General features: G+C 37.2%; 1 protein-coding gene across 1 annotated transcript in view; it reads left to right on the forward strand.

Annotated features, from left to right (window-relative positions):
* The window catches only part of NEGR1 (neuronal growth regulator 1), an 803,476-nt gene that overhangs the window by 699,900 nt on the left and 81,107 nt on the right, over positions 1 to 22,469 (forward strand). The window lies entirely within an intron of this gene.

A 22,469-nucleotide genomic window follows, 5' to 3' on the forward strand; every position in this document is an offset into this window, starting at 1 on the left:
CACTATTTAAAAAATGGCTATTGTTAAACACATTGTATTTATTGGTGTTTTTTTAATTTTTCTTAAAGGTCTTATTTATTTATTTATTTGTTTGTTTGTTTGTTTGTTTGAGAGAGACTGAGAGAGACAGAGAGCACTAGCAGGCAGAGGGAGGGAGAGAAGCAGACTCCCCAGCTGAGCAGGGAGCCCAACACGGGGCTCCATCCCAGGAGCTTGAGATCATGACCTGGGCTGAAGGCAGAAGCTTAATCGACTGAGCCACCCAGGTGCCCCATTTATTGGTGTTTCAAGAACATGTTTAAGTCCATGAAACAAACCGAGCTCCATTTTACAGCCAAGTAAAAAGACAAAACAAGTATTTCACTCAAGGTCACTCAGCAAGTACATGGCAAAACCAAAATTAAAATGCCCAGTACTTGATCATCAAATATATGTGCCTCACTTAAAGGACAGAAATCATGTTTGAAAAAACAAAATACAATGTTTATAAACTGAATCATTTCTATGCACCAGAAGACACACATTATGTAAAGAAATCCCACTTTAAATCAAATAATTCCTGATTCATCTACCTTACAAATAATTTTTCACCTCTCTGGTTTCCTGGGTTTTCTTACAAAGGAAAATGCTTTCATTCAGCTTACCCTAGGAAGCCCCGTTTTGTGTTTGAACGATATTGTTCATCATTTAGCAAACATTTATTGAGTAACAACTGTATCAGACACCAAGTGCTAGGAGCATAAATTTATTATTTTAAAGGGGTTTATAATCTATTAAGGAGACAGGCATATGTGTAACTAACCATTATTCAAGATAATATATTCTATAATTTCTATCTAGAGAAAAAGCAGACAATTCTGCCTAGAGGAAATCTTCATATGTATGGACAGGATCATAGATTAGACATAGTTGGCAAGGAATGCGGATACCATCATAAGCAAAGGAAATGCTTAAAAAGTCAAAGTGGTAGAAAGTACAGAAAATGAGAAAAATCTTATTTGATTTCTGTATATTTACTGTCTACTACTGTGCTGGTACTTAGCAGGTCCTCTATGTCTGCCAGATGGTTTCAACAAAATTACCAAACCACTTAACAAAGCATTTGAACCAAAAATTAAACACAAGAGTTAGGAAGTTTCCTGACAACTAATTACTTTCCAGCTTTTGGTTTATATAGGTCATATCTAACTTCCAGCATTTTCTAAAACTCATGTAAAAGGAAGATAATAAAATAAAAAACACAAATTACTACCATTTGAACCAAAACTCGCTCTCTTGCATCAGTTTATAGATATTAACAGTTCCTAAAAATACTTTTTATGCTAGCATTTTTATGGCAATTGAGAAAGGGCATTAAATCAGTTTTTTTAATTGCATTATCAAGTTTTATACTAAAACCCCAAAATGTCCACTTTTCAAGGGGTTATCTTTTCTCAATGAATGAATGAATGGATGGCTTAGAAACCCATATGTAGTCCACAGGGTTAGACCATAAGAAGAATCTTATAAGTAACAGTAGTATGCTTCAGTAAAACTTATTTATGAATACAGAGGGATGAAAATAATAAAAAATGAAGTAGTTATATGATAGCAAGAAAAGACTGGATAATTTATCCCCTTGTTTACTAAATAGAAAATTCAAAAATCTCAATGCTTGGATCAAAGAAATATACCACACTACCCATAGATGGATGGATGCATGGATGGATGGATGGATGGATGGATGGATGGATGGATGGATGGATGAGTGGATGGGTGGATGGATAAGCAAATGAATGGGTGAATGGATGGGTGTATGAATGGATAACAAACGTATGTGGTCCATAGGACTGCAGCGTCAGAAAAACAAGGAAACTGGCAGAAGTTGAAAAAGTAAGACAGCTTATGAAGTTTCTGTCAGTTCCCAAGAACAGCTTAATAAGCAACTAAATGTGTCAAACACTGCATTATCTGTTGGAGATGCAAAGTGGCCCACTGCTTGTCTTTTAAGAATCTCACATTCCACCAGAGGAGAGAGACATGGAAACAGAAGAAATTAATATAAAGCAATATGTACTGTAAGACAGATATGTGTAATGCACTCTGGGAACTCTGATCCTGCCTGAGGAATGTCAGAAAAGGCTTTCTGGAGGTGATTTCTGAATAGTTTAAGCATAGAGATAAAGGGGGAAAGCCATTTAAGACAGCTGAGCATGGGCAAAATAAACAGAGGCATAAAATAGTACAGTGTGTTTGAGAGAGATTCCAAATAATCTCTGAAATGTAAATTGATCAGAGTTCAATGGGGCTATGGATGAACAGAGCAAGATCATGAAGGGTGTTGTGTATATTACTTGGAAGTTTGGTCTGTTTAACCGTAGACATAGGCTGATCATTAGACTTCCTATGTAATTTTGAGGTTCAAGGTGGAGAAATAATTGGTTTGAGCAAGACTGGCACCAGAAAATGTTCTTATATAATATCTGGGAAAAGTTGATGAGAGCCTGATGCAGGACAGTGGTAGTAGCAAGGAGAGAACAGGATCTGTTAAAAAATTATTTAGAAGGAAGATTTATCAGGGTTTGGTCACTGATTAGATTTGAAGGACAAGGAGAGGTTTCAAACAAGGATGACCACCACCTCTTTTTGCAAATGGTGGGACACCAACCAAGATAAGGAAAATAAACCAATGTTTTGCCAAATGGTTTGGACTTTATCCTGTTGTTTGGGAAAGGATTCAGTGTTTTGTTTTATTTTACACAGGGGAATAATATTACTGTGTATTTTGCACACATAATTCTGTAAGAGTAGAAAAGTAAGAATGGAGGTGAGGAGACATCAAGTGAGGTCTTTGAAATCCTAATCCCTGGCTACAAGTTTGTTGCCATCTTTTAAGAAAATGGCTACCTGAGGGGCACCTGGGTGGCTCAGTGGGTTAAGTGTCTGCCTTCGGCTTAGGTCATGATCCCAGCCGGGGTCCTGGGATCAAGCCCTATGCTGGGCTCCCTGCTTGGTGGGGAGCCTGCTTCTCCCTCTCCCTCTGCTGCTCCCCTGGTTGTGCTCTCTCTTTCTCTCTGGCAAGTAAATGAATAAAGTCTTAAAAAAAAGAAAAGAAAATGGCTACCTGAGTACAAAAATCTCTTTGCAGCTGGTGATGAATTCCAGCAAAATAAGTATTGAACTTGTGGTATTATTTCAAAATTTATTTTAAGGTTTGTGGGGTTTTTTTCCTAATTCGAAACAATCAGGCTTCCATTATTCTCTGATTGTTAGAGTGTAAGGAGTGTAAGACAGCTCAGAATATATTTCAAATTCTAATTAATATGCCTGAATATAATGAATTCAGATATTAATTATAATTATCCATAATTAGTTGATTAATTTCCAGATAAAATATAGCAGAAAATCTATGATGCAATTTAGAATATGATGCCCTTTTTATAGAGATGAAGAAAGTGGGGTGCTCTATACTCTCACTGTTTTTTCAGTCCTTTCTTTCTTAACATATCTTTAGCTTTGTCTCAAAATATCATTTTAGGTTCTTGGTCTTTTGGTTTACTCGGCTCAAAGTAAAGCACCACTAAGAATATAGATCAATGCCTCAAAGTCAAACACCACACATACTAATAGCAAGCCTTTTAATATGTTAAATCAAATGATTAATATATAGCAGAAGTATTAAGATTATTAATGATTACCACCGCTCTACATACTTAAAATAACATAGACTTATGAATGTGAGTTTCTAATAAGTATTTACCAGGTATAAACTAGTATATTATACTATATAAGAAATTATGGAGTTATGTCACAATCATCAAAGCACCTTAATGCCTTTCATGATATTTGGAGGTATGTGTCTGTCACAGCTCTAGATGGCAAGGTCTTTTATAGAAGGAGGCAAGTTTTTTGTTCCTTCTGTTTATTTTGAATCTTTAAAAAAACATCTATCTACAGTGTCTTAAAAAGTGACTGGAATATCCAATCTTATTCCATGAATGCATAAATGAATGAATGAATTGACATGAGGAGTTTTTCAGCAGCTTGAAAAATTAAAATTGAAATGCATACCTTTATATGTTAAAAGAAATAAACATGCATCTTTCCAAGCCCAACATAGGGTTTAAATGCACATAGGGATGGAGTTACCATCATATATCTACTCAAAAAGGGAGAGAATCAAAAGCCGATGGGAAGTAAAATTTCCTCCCAAAATCCTCACAAAAGGGGAACTTTACTACTTATCTCATCATTCCTGGTTTACCAGTAGAAAGGAAGAAGACAAAAGGCAGCTCTATTAGCTGAACACTGGTTAGATGAATGTGGCAGTGTCTTGCATTTAGGAGACATGCAACATTTATCGAATGCGTGAACGGGTGGAGGAATGAATGATTTCCTTGGCATATTTGTTTCTTACTGCTGCTGTAACAAATTGCCACAAACATAGTGGCTTAAAACAACACGGATTTATTATCTTAGAGTTCTGGAGGTCAGAAGTCTAAAATGAATCTCCCTGGTTTACATCAAGGTGTCCACGGGACTGCGTTCTTTTTTTGAGGCTCTAGGGGAAAGTCTGCTTTCTTGCCTTTTCCAGGTTCTAGAGGTTGTCCACATTCCTTCATTTACATTCTTCTTCCAACTTCAAAGCCAGCAATGGCCATTCAAGTCCTCATAGCACATCACTGACTCCTGCTTCATTCGTCCACATTTAAGAACCCTGGAATTACACTGGACCCACCCAAATAATCTAGGATAGTCTCCCTATTTTATGGTTGCTTGGTTAGCAACCATAATTCTATCTGATGCCTTCATTCCCCTTTGCCATGTAATGTAGTAAATTTATTGGTTCTAGGAATTAGGTAGTGGACACCTTTGGGAGGTCATTATTCTGTCTATCACATAAGATGATGAAATAATTTCTTTTCTCTACATCTAATATTTTACCTCAAGACCTACTAAACCTCCTTGGATTTTCCAATATCCGGGTCATGAATTTTTTAGAATACTGACTACTTGAACATTGAATTTTACATTAAGTGTTTATAATCACCTATTTCATCTATAAGAGGTAAAAATATCCATTAAATAAGTCCTATTTGTTAGGCCACATTATTACGAACAATATTACAATATTTTATTAAAAAAACAAATGAGCTGGTATTACACACACACACACACACACACACACACACACACACAAAGACTAAAAGATCTTAATGTAAGAGATAAATCCCAACTGCCCAATGGTCAATTAGAGAAGGAATCCATACAGGAAGGAATCAGAAATGCTAGTAAATCTTGAAACAATTGGAGTTAATGACTTTTGGTGTAATAAGTGATTACTCTTTCAATAATACATGTAGGAAACAGTTCCTTTGTTCTTGGACATATGATTCTGTAAAAGTCAACAAGCAAATGCTTATTTGTAGTTATTCCAAGTAGGAATGCATATATTTTAAGTTGGCTTTAATTTTGAAATACTAAAAAGAAACCTAAAGGGGAAAAGGTGTTTTAATGGAGATTTTGCATTTAGGAGAATAGGGTAAAACTGCTGGGAAAGTGAACCCTCTGATGTTTGTTTTCTTGACCACTTTGGAGAACAATTTTCATTTTAGTGCTTCTTGCCTCCTGTAGAACACCTGTATCCTCAGTCATTCCTCTCAGCCCAGAGATTCTCACTGTGCCTGGAATGGTTACAGTCGGAAATGAATGAATTTCAGCCAGTTTTTATTACTGGATCAGTTGTTAAACCAATGCATGCTCGTGTGATCGTTTTAATGACAAATTACCTCAAGTATGCACCTTCCCAGGAGCATTTGTGTTTTGAAAGGAACTGCCTGTTTAACCCTAAACAATTTCTTTCTTTTTTTTTTTTTTTAAAGATTTTATTTATTTATTTGACAGAGAGACAACTAGCGAGAGAGGGAACACAAGCAGGGGGAGTGGGAGAGGAAGAAGCAGGCTCATAGCGGAGGAGCCTGATGTGGGGCTCGATCCCATAACACCGGGATCACGCCCTGAGCCGAAGGCAGATGCTTAACCGCTGTGCCACCCAGGCGCCCCTAAACAATTTCTTTCTAACAGTGGAAATTTCACAGTTGACCATGCACATTGAGTGGATATTATTGGGCAGAGGAGACTTTCTGTTGCCATATAAGTCATTAAATCCAGAGATCCAAATCTTAGACCTCTGCTGATCACCCCGCCAGGTGTATTTGCCGACTTTGCATCTTTCTTCCACTGTTTACCTTAAGCAGACTAAATGGAGACTTTGTAAATGTGAATAGACAAGGCTATTTTGTACTGTTTGAAAATGGCAATCTTATAACTCTTATTTCAAAGTGAGTTACAGTATTTTCAACAAACACCTCCCTCTCAAAGTAGTCTTGTGATTATGAATTATTTGTCAAACAACTTACCCAAGGAGCCACAAAATCAGCAAATATTTTTTTTGTATTTTCCTCCATTATGTTAGGGGTTTTATTTGTATTCTCATGCCATTTTCACAGTAGTCTAACAACCCAAACTCATCTGCTGATTGACTTCTTCATAATGATCACAAATCTGAGCCATCATATATTGGGAGACACCTGTTTGGGCATTTTTATTCCAATAGGATGCCAACTAGTCTTCTTCCTGAAATGGACCAACACTCTTTTGCTCACCCAAACACACAAAAACAAAGTGCCTTCCATTAACATCACATCTTGTGTCTTAGAGGTTTTGAAAAGAGATGTGTTAGTAGTTTTTAAAAATCCATTTATTGGCTTATGCACGTGGACTTTCTGCTTCTAATTATGCAGCCAGGCAATCAAAATCTTCCCAATTCATGAACCGCCCATCACATTTACTTATTGCTTTTTATTGTATAAGAGTAGAACCAATCATGGGGCACCTGGGTGGCTCAGTCGTTGGGCATCTGCCTTCGGCCCGGGGCGTGATCCCAGGGTCCTGGGATCGAGCCCCACATCGGGCTCCCTGCTCCACTGGGAGCCTGCTTCTTCCTCTCCCACCCCCCCCCTCCGTTTGTGTTCCCTCTCTCGCTGCCTGTGTCTCTGTCAAATAAATAAATAAAATCTTAAAAAAAAAAAAAAGTAGAGCCAATCAATTCAGCAGGGCATTACAATTATTAGGCAACCACACATGTGAACATGTAAGCCTGTGCCCTTACAGTTAGGCTTGATTTTAGAAAGTATTGTTGTGGGGAGGGTGGTGAGAGACAAGGAGAGAGAGAGACAGAGAGAGAGAAAGGGATAGAGGCATCTTGTACACTTGTTTTATAATTAACAATGGCAACTTGACTAGATTCATATCATCAATAAGTCTATCCTATCAGAAGTGATTTCTGCTGCCCAGTAGAAATGGTGGTACATCTCACCAATCCTCATATTTCATTCATAGCGTTTTTTAGCCATTTTTTGGCTTTACCTCCTCTTTTACCATTCTACTCAACTTGAGCCACCAGAGTCCTTTGACTTCAGGATTTCTCTCAATTTCGAAATGAGTTTATACCTAGATATGAGTTGGTTGTCTTACTGCTGATCATCTAGGTAGTGAGGAGAAATCAGACCTGTCCACTTTCCAAGATGACATTATTTCTCTTGAAATTTCTTAAGTTCAAGGATTTCTGCAGTTACCCATGCATTAATGCATGCACTCCTCCAACATCCTTTATCAAATATCTATTATGTGCAATACACTGTGCTAAAGAAATCATAGGGTTAACCCTAAAATATAATAATGAATGCAGGAATGTGTTCTACCCCTTTGATCACATCATATGTTAGAAATTCTGCTTATTGGGTTTATCTAGAACTGATGGTATGTGTACCCATAAAGAGCAAAGCACTTTGATAAACATCTTACACTGTTTTGCCTTTGTGCTATTTAAAGGCTTGCAGGGAATTATTCAGTTTATCTTTCGAACTTGACAGCGCAGAGTAAATTGTGAACAGACATTTTGTATTATAATGTATTTATAGATGACCCGAAATACAAACAAATCCCATTCTCCATGCTAACAAATCTGTACTTTTCGCAGCCAGAAGAATGCAGTCACTAGGTGGCACCTGTGTGCCGTTTTCTCTACTGAAGACTTAAGTGTCCTTCCTACTGACAGAGGGTCCTTGATTTAGGATGGTTCGAATTAATGATTTTTCAACTTCAGGATGATGTAAAAACAACATGCATTCAATAGAAACTGTACTTTGAATTTGGAATTTTGATCTTTTCCTGGGCTAGCAATATGCAGTCCAGTACTCTTTTGTGGTGCTGGGCAGCAGAAGTGAGCCACAGCTCCCAGTCAGCCACAGGATCATGAAGGTAAACAACTGATAGACTTAGAATTATTCTGCTTTTCTCCTTTAGTACGGTATTCAATAAATTATGTGAGATATTCAACACGTTAGTATAAAATAGGCTTTGTGTTAGATGATTTTGCCCAACTGTAGGCTAATGTAAGAGTTCTGAGATGGGCTAGGCTAAGCTATGATGTTCAACAGATTGAGGGCATTAAACGCATTTTGACTTACAATATTTTCAGCTTGTGTTATTCAGGACGTAAACCCATTGTAGTCAAGAAAGATCTGTACTGATTTATGCTGGATTTTACATCTTTTTCCTTCCTACAGTAATATTCACCAAAATGTGATTTGCTTAAGCCCTTGAGCAAAGATTGCTTCTACAGACTCAGTAGTAATATATTGTAATTGTTCGTACCCCTGACCATTGAAATATGAAAAATTCAATCCTGTTGCCTGGTTGTTGAAGCACACTGTGCCAAACCATCTATTTGCATTTAATATTTTATTTGTTGGGGACTGAGTGATATAGGATAATAATCTATTTAAACAATATAATACAGTGATTAGGAGGCCACAGTTAATTATCCAAAAATGCCTCAAATCAAGTCAATGACTAGTTTAGGGGTTTAGACATGTCTCAACTCATTCAAGAATATTGATGATTGGGCTCCTGGGTGGCTCAGTCATTAAGCATCTGCCTTCAGCTCAGGTCATGATCCCACGGTCCTGGAATCAAGCCCCGCGTCGGGTTCCCTGCTCAGCAGGAAACCTGCTTCTGCCTCTCCCACTCCCCCTGCTTGTGTTCCCTCTCTCACTGTGTCTCTCTCTGTCAAATAAATAAAATCTTAAAAAAAAAAAAAAAAGAATATCGATGATTAAGATGTGGCCCCTGTCCTCAATGAACTCTCTCATTACCCTGGGAAGATAGGTTCTATAAAATGGAGTGCTTGGGATAGATGATCTTAAAGTTTGCTTCCAACTCTTAAATTCTATGACTTTCCTATAAAAAGGATATAAAAGGTCTACGGGTCTAAATCGGCTGTGAAATTGCTTTGGTGTTCCTTATGAGCTTAGTTAAATTGACTGTTTCCCAGTCAGATGGGTACATAGCACTTTGTGAATATAGTTTATTCTGAAAAATCTGCATTGAATCCAGGAATTTAGAATGAGAAAGATTCAACTCAGACATAAATCTCTGTCCCAGGTCAGAGACCCTGGAACTAAGCTCAATGAGAGAAAACAACTCTACCAATTCTCACATTATCAGGCTACTAATTAAAATTCCCAAGAGTGACAAATCACAACTAACTTGTCCTTCACTCTGGCAAGTTCGAATAATGATGGATCTCGTGCAAATGCAAAAATTTCCAGTGGGTTCATGTAACCATAGATGGATGCAGCCTTCAAAGCCTGCTGCTTTGGAATGGAGTGACAGAAATCTCTTGGTGGCAAGTAAAAGCAGCTTCCCTTGTACCTTCCTAAGCAGATTTGAAATCACCTTCCCATTTTCTCCATCTGCTCTCCCTTGTTGCCTTTCCTTGTCCCATACAAGCCTGTGACACTAAAGAGCAGCTATGGAGTAGTTGACCTCGCATTTTTCACACAAGTTATCTTTCATAGTAGGTAGTACACAGGAGCCAAAATGAAGTGCTACTTTAAGAACTTAGAAGTGGTTCTGCCTTCCGAGAATAAAGAGCTAAGGCTTAAACATTGCCTTGAATAAACAAACAAAACAGTGTTCTAGGTCTTTGACTTCCTTATAAATGGTTTACAGATCTTAACCTATCTAATTAAAGAATGTAGGGTATGAATTGGTAGCCCACCAAGGGAGTCATTGAAACAAACTATTCGTTGTCCCTCTAAGCCCTGACCAGGAGAGATTTCTCTGGCAGGCAAATGCAAACTGGATCTGCCTAGCAGAGAGCCATGAATGCTTGGGACTGAATCTGATTCCGGGCTTGATGAGCTAGTAATGATACCCAGGAAGAAGGTCAGCGTGCCTCAGTGGACAGCATTGGGATGGAAATACAAATCACAGTCATCACCATATATTGAGCAATTACGCTGTAGTGGACACTGTGTTCAATAATTTTAAATACATCATCTCAGTTAATTTTCATGATGATCCTAAGAGTGGTTATTTTCATCCCAGCTTACGGAAGAAACTGAAGCCAAGAGAGCTAATGAGTGAGTGATTGCAGTCAGGCTTTAACTGACTCCAAATCCTGTGATCTTAAAAATTAAGCCAGTTTCTCAACTGAGATTCTCACCCATCCTCTTAAAGGCCCATGAATTCTATGAGAATTTTGAAATTATATCTTTTCATTTTTTATGATAATCCTTAAAGAATCATTTTTACCAAGTATATATCTTTTTAAAAAGACATTTCCTTATGCAGTGAACAAGTTTTTTTAAAAAATCCCTGGTCTGTGCACATAGTCCCAAATTCACTGGATCATAAAATCTCTTTAAAAGGAATTCAGACAGCTCTCAGTTTGAAAACACTGTATCAAAATAAGCTGCCTAAGACCTCAGTGTGAATCTGATGTTGCGTTTTTCCAGCCGTGTGATCTTAAACAGGTTACTTCACTTCCCTGAGTCTCAGTTTCTTCTGTTCATTATGAAGGTCAAAACAGATACCTATTAGGACTTTGAGATATTTTAGGAAAATATATATAGGGGCGCCTGGGTGGCACAGCGGTTAAGAGTCTGCCTTCAGCTCAGGGCGTGATCCTGGCGTTATGGGGTCGAGCCCCACATCAGGCTCCTCTGCTATGAGCCTGCTTCTTCCTCTCCCACTCCCCCTGCTTGTGTTCTCTGTCTCGCTCGCTGTCACCATCTCTGTCGAATGAGTAAATAAATAAAAAATCTTTAAAAAAAAAAAAGAAAAATAGATATAAACTCCATTGTATTTAATTTTGGCTTTCAGGAGAAAGATGCTGATCAACCAGAGTTTTTATTATACATTTAGACACTGGCATATCTTCCTTAGCTTCTTCTGAATTTATTCAGCAAGAATTCCTCTCCCAATCTTATTAACTAAAAACATAGGAAAAACAAGTTTCTGGTCTCACAAGCATGAGAGCCAGGACCCAAGTATTGGCAGATTGGCCAGGATAATAATCACTCTGCGTGCTTTTCCTCATAGCTTACTTTTTGGGAGAGGTGAAGGTGGGGACAGGTTTCTGTATGAGTCAGAGAAAGTAGGTAGGAAAATAGTTCAGTAAACTAGCACACTAAATCTGCCTCGTTGACACAAAGGAATGCCCCAGACTTTAGCTTTTTAGAATTGCTGTATGAAGTCTCCTTACGAGGTAATAAAACTGGTTTCTATAAGATTCATCTGAATTCAGTCTTTCTAAATTGTATATATAATTATATCTGTAACTCTGCTATTGGAGAAATTATTTAATCTGTCACATTTATTAGTGTATTACGTATATCATGTTTCTTGTCCATGTTTTATATAGCAAAACTATTACATAGTAATAGCAAAGCTATTAGCTTCTTGATAATCCAGGTTTGCAGTGCATCTTATTCTTATAGCATTTTCATTAACACAATTTTTAGAATTTTCTTAGTATTTGTTTCCTTCCAAGTACTACTTAATTTAGTGATACCATGTATAGGTTTTCTGTGAACAGATGTTACACAAATTTTGTGCTTAGTCCTTGTATCGATTGCACTCAAACTAAATACCACAACATTTAAAACTTTGGAAAATACAACATTAAAGAGTACAGAGTATTTTTTCTTAAATACAGTCCATTTATCACAAATGGCGTTTTCACTTTCACCTTTGCTTAGTAAAGCATTCTGTTAAATACATTTCTATCTATATACTTTATATTATCTACGGGGTGGGGGTGGTGAGAAGTGTTTTCACGATTAATATTGCCAACAGAAAAAATTGTATCTCATAAAAGATTTCATTTAATGTAATTGACAGTTATTTAAAAATATAGCACTTGATTCTACAAAACAAGAAATATTTCTATTTTGAAAGGAAAATATTGGATTTTTCTTGGGAATAAAAAATAGTGGTACTTCAATTAAGCAAGCTAGCATGAAGGCCCTCATGCATCATACTTTATCATGTACTTAATCTAGAATTTCAGTATCCCCATTTTACCACATTTCCAGCAAATCCACCTATGTTTGCAGAATATAATTATACTGTAGATATTATAATATGAACCCTCCATTGGATGAATTCTTGAGGCTTTGTTTTGTTTTGTTTTGCCTTTTCTAAAATCCTGATGTAGAATTTGGCCAATTTAAGTTTAGATATAAAGGAAGAAAGATATGCCTTGTTATGTGTTCACACTACAAGGTTATTCACATCAGTTATATTTAATATTGGTTCTGTGTATCTTTGACCGATCATCTCAGCACAAATACGAATGCTGATATTTTGTGACCCTAAGAATATCAATGAAAGACTATATCTCTCTTTGATGTGGCTTATCTCAACACAACCAGAAAAGAATTCCTCTCAGATGATTTATTTTACAACATCCTGCCATTGATCTACATGGAATCAATAAGTAAAAATAGGGGCGTCTGGGTGGCGCAGTCGTTAAGCGTTAAGCATTAAGCGTCTGCCTTCGGCTCAGGGCGTGATCCTGGCGTTAGGGGTTCGAGCCCCACATCAGGCTCCTCCTCTATGAGCCTGCTTCTTCCTCTCCCACTCCCCCTGCATTTGTTCCCTCTCTCGCTGGCTGTCTCTATCTCTGTCGAATAAATAAATAAAATCTTTTAAAAAAATTTTTTTTAAAAAAGTAAAAATAATGCTTCAACTCTGTGGAACTTTTGTGGAAGTCTCCAGGCTCCCGGGAGCTAACCTCTTTCCATTTTGTTTAGTTGAGTCTCTGATGAACAATTAAATGTAATGTGATATGTTGATAGTGAAACAAAGGCTTTTGGAGTCAAAGGGGAATTTATATACTTGACCACAAAAGCTAGTCTTGTGACATATTTTGAGACAAAATGGTTCTGTTGGTCAAATAGATTTGATGACTCTGCATATCATTGTCTTGAAGATTCAAGTTAATACAATAAGCACACTAGAGATTCTGAAAAACCCTGCAATAAAGAAACCTGGTAAACTGTTTAATTCAGGATTTCCTAAACTTAGGTAAGCATGAAATACTTTTTTATTAACCAACACTCAGCCTCGCAGAGCATATTATGCTGAGCGTGCTGTCAATTGCAGCGAAGGTGCCTGAAAAGCAGTCAAAATGCTCTGTCTTCATTTTGCCCCTTCTTCTCAAGTCACACTCCAAAAGCTCTTTGTAGCCTGGATCTGCACAGTCATCAAGCCAATTTCAGAAGTCAGCCTTCTTTTTGGTGAGAGTTTTAGCATTGTTTCAGGCCACAGGAGTTTTGCTGAGTAAATTATGCCTTAAGAGACATTTCACAGCCTGAGAGAATTACATGTACACTCAATGTTACAAACTTCAGGTCTGAGTGTATCTTTCTTTTCCAAAAGATTTGGCTTCTGGCCAAATAATCATAGGGCATACCTAATTATATATTGAAATTTACAATAAACCTGAAGGTTAAATAGAATCACTTTTAATTCATTGTTGATTATTTCAGTGTATTTTGCCTTCTGAAAGTGTAGCAAAGAAGTCAATAGAACTCTATACACATAGAACAATGCTGATCAATGTTTACCTTTTGAATATATAAATAAGTAATTGTTTTATTTTAATAAAGGTTTTTTGTGTGACTCACAATAACTATAATAAACTCTATTGGAGTTATATAGTCCTTATATTTCTTCTCATGCCATTTCTTCCAATTTATATTTTTATAAACCTTGTTGTACATTTTTACTTTCTTTGATATGTTACCAGGGAGTGAACATTTTTGTATGAATACAGAATCATTGGGTGGTGGTGGTGGTGGTGGTGGTTGTTTATAAAGGGCCCATGGAGATCACCTACTTTTCATTTTATAGATAGATAAACTAAGGTTTGTCAGACTGAAAGAATTTTCTAGTCATACAGCTCTTAGAAGCAGAGTCAGGTGATAAAACCTAGAATTCACATTTCTCTGAACTCGGGGCAAATTTATTTCATAATGTGGAAAACTGATGGTTGAGACTTTCAGCAATATTCCAGATTGTGGGATCATTTATACCTCAACTGACTTTAAAAATCATGCTGAAAATATTTACTTTGTGGTAAAGTTAAAATTCAGTTTATTCACTGAATCACCAAGAATGAGTCACAAATGATATAATTTTATTTATTTTTATTTTTTAATTGTTTTTTAAAAGATTTTATTTAGAGAGAGCACGTGTGAGCAGAGGAGGAGCAGAGGGAGAGGGAGAGAGAAGGGGAAAGAATCTTAAGCAGACTCCGTGGCAGGCACAGAGCTCTATGCGTGCTCCATCCCATGACCCTGAGATCATGTCCTGAGCCGAAACCAAGAATTGGGTACTTAACCGACTAAGCCACCCAGGTGCCCCACAAATGATACAATTTTAAAGAAAATATACCATCACTGCTTTAAAGATATAAATCAATTATGTATACATACCAAGTGATTAAAAAGTCACATCTTTATTGGGTCACAATCTATTATTAGTTTTCAGATAGAAAAGAATGTGTGTGTACATACTATGGCATGTGTGTACGAGAGGAAATAGAGTAATAATAAATATGCGGGCCAATAACAAATACATGGAAAAGCTGATACTCACTCTTTGGTATCATTTGCATACTAATGCCAATCCCACTATGGAGTAAGACAAGATCTGTAATAATTTTTAAATACCACATAGCAGTTACAATATACTGTTTTTAAACCAGCATATTTAAATATATTATTATTATTGTAAACATTAAATATTGATAGAGCTTAGAGAAGAGTCTATTGCAGATGAGGGAGAACTTTGAGGATGACGTGGCACTTCGTCTGGTCTTTGGAAGTTCAAAAACATTTACACAGGCAAAGAAGATGAGACCTCTTTATGTAACAGTTGTGAAGAAATTGGCCCATTCCAAAAGTAAGACATTACCTTGGTCAAAACTCAGTTTTCACTTTAAAAACCTGATTAAAAAAATAAAAGTAGGGTCCTAGTGGAGAGCCAGACTAGGATAAGATGGAAAAAAAAAAGTGATTATTGTCATTTTCTCATTTAGATTAATCCTATAAATCAGCAATTTGGCCATACGTGGCTTTATTCATTCTCAGTCTGACCTGAGCCTGATAGCTGGAACTAAAACTTGCTTAAATCAGGATGTCATTGACAATAAAATATTTAACACAGTTTTAGCCATATTAACTTATAAAGTGGTGAGTTAAACAAAATTTAATCACATTTCATGTTCTTGAAATATGTTGATATACATAGAAGAAGAACCACGAAGAAATTGTACAACTGATTTTTTTTGGTATTATATTCCATTTTTCGGTTCATAAAAATCCCTCTGTTAATAATCTGTTAACAAATAAAACTTTTAAGGTGTGTTTCTAAAATTGAAGTTTAATTCATTAAACAGAGAAAGTAGTATGCTAAGTGAAAGAAATCAAGAAAGACAAATACCGTATGATTTCACTCCTCTGTGGAATTTAAGAAACAAAAAAAATGAACGTAGGGGGGAAAAAAAGAGAGGCAAACCAAGAAACAGACTCTTAACTATAGAGAACAAACTGATGGTTACTGGAAGGGAGGTAGGGGTTGTGGGGGAAATAGATGATGGGGATTAAGGAGGGCACTGGTTGTGATGAGCACCGGATGTTGTATGTAAGTTATGAATCACTAAATGCTAACCTGAAACTAACATTACACTGCATGTTAGCTAACTGGAATTTAAATAAAAACTTGGGAAAAAATCACATTATTTGGCAGTCCAATAAGACTCAGTGTTGAGAAGCATAGACTAAATAGTTAATGGCCCATACATTGATCTGTCATTTATTATGGCTTAAGGATTTTGACTCTGGTGTTTTAGTATAATGTGGTGTGCACACTTTTTGTAGCTAAGCTATTTCTCTGTCACTGATAGACTGTATTAAATCAGGGATGACCAATAGGTCTTATTCTACATGCCTACTCTTATAGACAGGTGGTGACTCTCTGGAGCAAATGTTGAGAAGAATGCCATGGCTGTGTCAGGGCTCAGGAAGAAATGACTCTGTGATAAGGGGACTGATATTTCTATCCCCACTAGAATCTAAACACCATGAGGGTGGGAAGATTGTCTTCTTTGTTTTCTGCTGCATCCTGACTGCCTATAATAGTGCCCAGCACATAACAGACATGATAGATAGATAGATAGATAGATAGATAGATAGATAGATAGATAGATAGATAGATGATATAGCTAGATCGATAGAGATATGAAGGACAATAGCAGCATACATAGTGCATCTTGGCCTTCTCTGCATTAAGTGGTTGTATACTACAGGCTCTGCAACACACAGTCCCTGTGTATGTGTTGAATTATGATGATCTAATCTACTTCTAAAAAGAAATTTTTAAATGTAAAAAATTCAAACAGTAGGTTAAGTTGGTTAAGCATCTGCCTTCGGCTCAGGTCATGGTCCCAGGGTCCTGGGATGGAGTCCTGCATCGGGCTCCTTGCTCGGCAGGGAGCCTGCTTCTCTCTCTGCCTCTCCCCCTGCTTGCATTCTCTCTCTCAAACAAATAAATACAATCTTTAAAAAAATTCAAACAGTAATTTATAGCTATGGAGAGTTATCACAATCCCCAAAAATCCCAACAAGAGGTCTGATATTTAGAAGACCTTTTTTTTTTTTTTTTTAGTATCCAAAGAAAGTCTATTTTGCTACACAGAAGAGAATAAACTCTTGCCAAAAGCTAACATTACTATTAAAAAGAGAAGAAGAAAAAGAAAGAAGCCTTAATCCTGAAGTATCCTCAAGGTTTTTGTATTTATCCTGCTGCCTCAGAAGTCAGTAGTCAGCAGAGGGTTTCTCATTGATAGGGAATGGATTTGCCTTTGAAGCGTCTTTGGATAGAACTGGCCGCATCCGAGAGATGAAAATAATAAAAGCCAAGAGACCTGGCAGGCAGCTGCGTAGTGGGCAACCCCATAAGCATCTCCACTGAATATATTCCCTATGGTAGAGTAACGACCTAGAGGTCTCCTATGATTAAGGCAAATAATCTTATGAGTGGTCATGAGTATGCACATTGATTGGGTTTGGCAGATTGCATAATCAACTGCAAATTAGCTTTTGGAAATGACTGGCTATACCCAGTAGGCAGAAGAAATAGAAGCAAGGGGATCTGGCAGACAGCAGGTACCCATAGCAGCTGTATGAGTTACATTCCCATAATTTACTATTGAGGAGAGCCAAGCCTGGACATTTCATAGCTGTGCTTTTCATTTCTGGTATTTGGAGGGACTGCAGGAGGTTGCCGCACACTCAAGCAATTTACCTTCAGAGTAGCAGTAAGGCAGGGAGAATGTCCTACTTATATTGGTACACCTCTTGAAGCTTGATATGCACATCTCTTTTCTTTATACCCAGCAGAAAAGCACAACATCTGCTCTACCGATAATTGGATACCAGCCTCATATGATGAAAGGATATTAATTTTCACTTCATAGATTAATAGACCTTGGAAAGTCAACTAGTCCATCACACTCTCTTATTGCAGGAAACTTCCCAACCCAGAAGGAAGTGTTTTGAGAGAGATAAAGGCATATTTTACAATGTTATGATTTTGAATACAACAAACTTCGTCTTAATACATATGGAGAACTGCTTATCCATTCCAAAGAAAGGGAATGTTTGATGAACACTACGTCTCAGTCATTAAAGCAGTTCATGTTTTTCTGTTTGTATATTTTATTAGACAGGCCCAGGCTTAGACTTACAGAAACAATATCCAATTCAATAATTATTAATGAACTCATGTTGAGTTTTTAGTACTGTGCTAGGGACCATGGGGGCTATTATCTCATAAATTTTAATCAGCATACATTTGTTTCTATAATGGCAAAAGGTATGAGATGACATCTCATCTCATTTGGCATTGTCTCCTGACTGAAACACAGAAGTTACGTAATTTAATATCCTATCCTGAATAAAATAGATATTAACGAATGAAAAAAGAGGTTCTAATCATAAGAAACATTAGTGTTAGGTTTTATTTTACCTGACATATTTTGTTTGATATATAAATGTCAAACATATGGCATGTATGTTTGATATACGTATTCATCTTTCCCTATGCTACATTTATTTATATCTGTACATTTTGCAATCACATATTTTTTCTTTGTCCTCTCTATATGGCTTTTTAAAGAAGTAGAGAATGTATATTGAAAAAAAAAAAGAGATCTTAAGCCACCACAATTTAGAGAAGCAACAAACCAATTCTACCCTGGGGAATCAGCTACCTTGAAAGTAATTTATTCATCTGCTCTCATAAAAGAGATTGAAAACTCTCAGTTTCAAACAGGTTTTCAAATTGTCTTGAGAAAAGCATATTTGGAATTTTTTAAAACTATGGAATAAAAGTAAATGTTTCTGTTTAAAAGAGAAATACATATTTCAAACAATTCACAGGGTAACTTCTGATAGTTCCAAATATATTTATAATGCACATCCACATATTTCAGAAAATTATTTGAACACAGGAAATCATAAACATATATGTTGTTTGCTAATAAATGCATCTCTTTCCATCAGGAATAGTCATTTCTCTTTACTTAATAACAACATCATTTGCCAATTGGTCAGCTCTTATCAGCCCAGTATGTAAAGTACTAGCTAATACCACTTCAATTAAACATGCATTTCTTCTTGGAAATTTCAATATTAATAAGCTCTTCTCCCAATTCTTTCTAGTATACTGGAATCAGACAGCAATTATGGGAACTGGATACGTGGCTCTTTACTTACCTAATTCATAAATGCTAATGTTTCAAACAGAAACCAGATTAAGCACATGAAAATTCAGTACATTATTTCGACTGATGAATTTTCCAGCATGGAGGGTGGTTGTTAGCAAAGTTGCAGGTGGTTTAGCTGTCTACGAAAGGGTCTCGTGGAATGCGGAGACTGCTTATACAGTAGGGATTTACACATGTACCCCGTTGATAGGTTATCATAGCGCTCTAGCAGGTGAATAATGAATTCTTGCCTGGTTATTGATCTCCCTAGCTCAGCCAGGATCTGCAGTGTTATTCGAACAGAACAAGCAGATAATCAAACATTCTGTTTGTATAGAATTGTCCCAATTTAAGGTCCTTTAGGACCCTCCAGGATGCCTATTTGAGATGTTTTTCTCTCTGAAGAGCATTATCTTGGGATAAAAAAAAAGGTAGTCTGTCATAATCCCAGCCCACAGAAATGTGAATTCTGGTCCCCTTACACAAGTTCTCAAAGAAGTAAAAAATAAAACCAGGAAAGCAACAAGGCTTATAAAAAGAAAGGATATCAAACTTCTGACCAATGCGTACCTCACTCTTCCCATCCCCTCTTCCACCACCTATTGTTGTACTCAAACCAAGATTCAGTTCATCACCATTTCTGGTTTCAGGACTTTTCTAAGTTTCCCTGGATATCTTCCCCCAAACTAGTTTCAGGTGCCAGTGTGAGCCCATTTCCGGCCCTTCAATTCCTGTATCCCTTTTGGTTTCTTATGCTGTTTCCATATTGCTCTATTTACGTGCTTCTCGTGGCCCTTTTTTCTATTCTGGAGTGTCTCACATGACATAGAATTATCCCTTTCTGTTAAATTGGGCAAGAGCCCCAAACTGACCATTCACATCTTTTGTATGGCAAAGAAATAGGGAAAAGTTATCACTAAGAGATTAACTTCCAGTCATAGGCAGTGAGCATGGAGACAGTCTTACTCAGCTGAAATTATAAGATGTGGGAAAGGCAGAGATTAACTCCCAAAGCATGAAGCGGCTGGGATAATTTTCTGTCAAAACACGACAAAACAAAACCCACATAATGTTGTAACAATTATCAGGTACCTTCATCAAGGATTCCTCCTGGAAAATTGGTGTCACATTTTCAATGCCTAACACGTGCTCAATGTATGTTGACAGAACTGTTGAACTGTTTGTTTAATGCAATGGTTCCTTAGGAAACTACTTAATATCTTCTTTCCAGTATCACTATCTTCTCTTTCTTCCACCTTTTCACAACATTACATACATAGTCTTTTCTCTTGTTCTTTTCCTTCTTCCTAACAGCAGAAGTTACCAGATCACTAAATTTTCTTGGTTACAAAAATTCAGGCCTCGGCTGGTAATGATCGTGTCTACCTAATAACCTACCTCCAATGATGTATGTTAGTGACAGATTCTGTGATCCTCATTGTAAGTACTGTGGGTATCTAGGAGAAGAGGACATCAGTGAGGTAGATAGTACTTAGAGGGTGCTTCAAGAAGGAAGTGGTTCTGTGCAACGAGTTTAACCAGCTGTACAGTTTGAGGGAACAGTCTCTGCAAGACTGCCCTCATTTCAGATAGAAGATAAATTCATGAGTCCCCAGGACCACTTTCACTTCAAACCAGCCAGCTACGAATTCAGACACCCCCACAATCATCCTTGGGTTTGATAATTCACGGGACTCAAGAACACACTGAAAGCTGTTATACTCATGGTTTATTACAGAGAAAGAATACAGAAAATCAGCCAAAGGAAGAGACACACAGGGCAGAGTCGGGCAGAAGCTCAAATGCACAGCTTCTGGCTATCCCCTCCATGTGGAGTCATGGATGGTGTGACCTCCTCCTGGCCACAATGTGGGATAATACGCACAGAGTATTGCCAACCAGGGAAGCTCATTTGAGCCTTTGGTGTCCAGAGTTTTTATTAGGGCTTAATCACATACTGCCCATGTGGCTTCCTTTTCATCCCCAGCCCCTCACAAGGTCAGGCTACCTTTAGTCATCTGTTCCTCCAGAGGTCATAACTGATATGGTGTGTCCTCAAAGCCCCTGTCATACATCACATTATTAGACACCTGGTGATGGCCAAAGCTCTCAGCAAACAGACACTCCTGTCAGACAGAATATTCTAGGCAACTCAAGATCTCCTCCCAGGTACCAAGGACAAAGTTGAGACTTCTTACTTTATAGTCTTGAGGTCATCTTTCTTACTACATAGCCTGGAACTGAATTTTAGAGGCAAGAGAAGATTCAGATAGGTAGAATGGGGATAAGTAATTTCAAGCAAAAGGATAAATATGAGGAAAGGCTTAGAAGTGTAAGTGAATGAATGAATGAAAGGGAATGCTAATGTGAATATCCCAGTCCAGCTAAAGCAGGAGATGCTTTAAGAATCTGAAGATAAATAAGTTGGGCTAGAGCTGCCAAGTATAGCTCAGGAGTTGTGTGTTGGAGCAATAAAAATTGGGAGTACTTGAGACTCTTGAATTTGTGGGATGAGTAGAATGATGAAAATTCAATGTAGAGAAATTCTAAAGTACTCCTTTTAGTTCTGGACACTACATTTTAAATAGTGCTGACAATCATGAAGTACCAGCAGGAGGACAATCAAAATGCTGAGGCCTAAAATTTATATCAGACCCAATGATGGGAACAGTGTGTATTTACCCGTTTTTTTTAAAGATAGGGCTTAAAGAGACAAAATAGCTTTCTTTATAGGTTGATAGAATTCATATTTCAGATACGCAAAACTAGAATTCAAGGGAGAAACATAGCAAAAAATGTATAGACTTAGCAATATAAAGAACATTTTTTCTATCAGTCAAAATAACCTATAAATTCAATAAGAAATTTTTTGGAAACTGGGTTTCCATCGATAAGTATGCAGGTAGTAGATGGCTATTGACCTACAAATTCCAAATCAATTTGTACAGATTTTTGCATTGGAGGGCAATTCCTCTCCGTATTTTAGAATTCGGTGGGGGTTTTCTTGAAGTACACAGGATGATTTACGTGAGGGAAGGCTGGATCCAAAGACATCTGCTAGGAAATCGCCAGAGGGCACCTGGGTAGCGCAGTCGTTAAGTGTCTGCCTTTGGCTCAGGGCGTGATCCCGGCGTTCTGGGATCGAGTCCCCCATCGGGCTCCTCCGCTGGGAGCCTGCTTCTTCCTCTCCCACTTCCCCTGCTTGTGTTCCCTCTCTCGCTGGCTGTCTCTCTGTCACATAAATAAATAAAATCTTTAAAAAAAAAAAAAAAGGAAATCGCCTGAATATAGGTATAAAGTGATC

The sequence above is a fragment of the Ursus maritimus genome, unplaced genomic scaffold, assembly GCF_017311325.1.
Source record: "Ursus maritimus isolate PB19 unplaced genomic scaffold, ASM1731132v1 scaffold_12, whole genome shotgun sequence".
In the NCBI taxonomy this organism is placed as follows: Eukaryota; Metazoa; Chordata; class Mammalia; order Carnivora; family Ursidae; genus Ursus; species Ursus maritimus.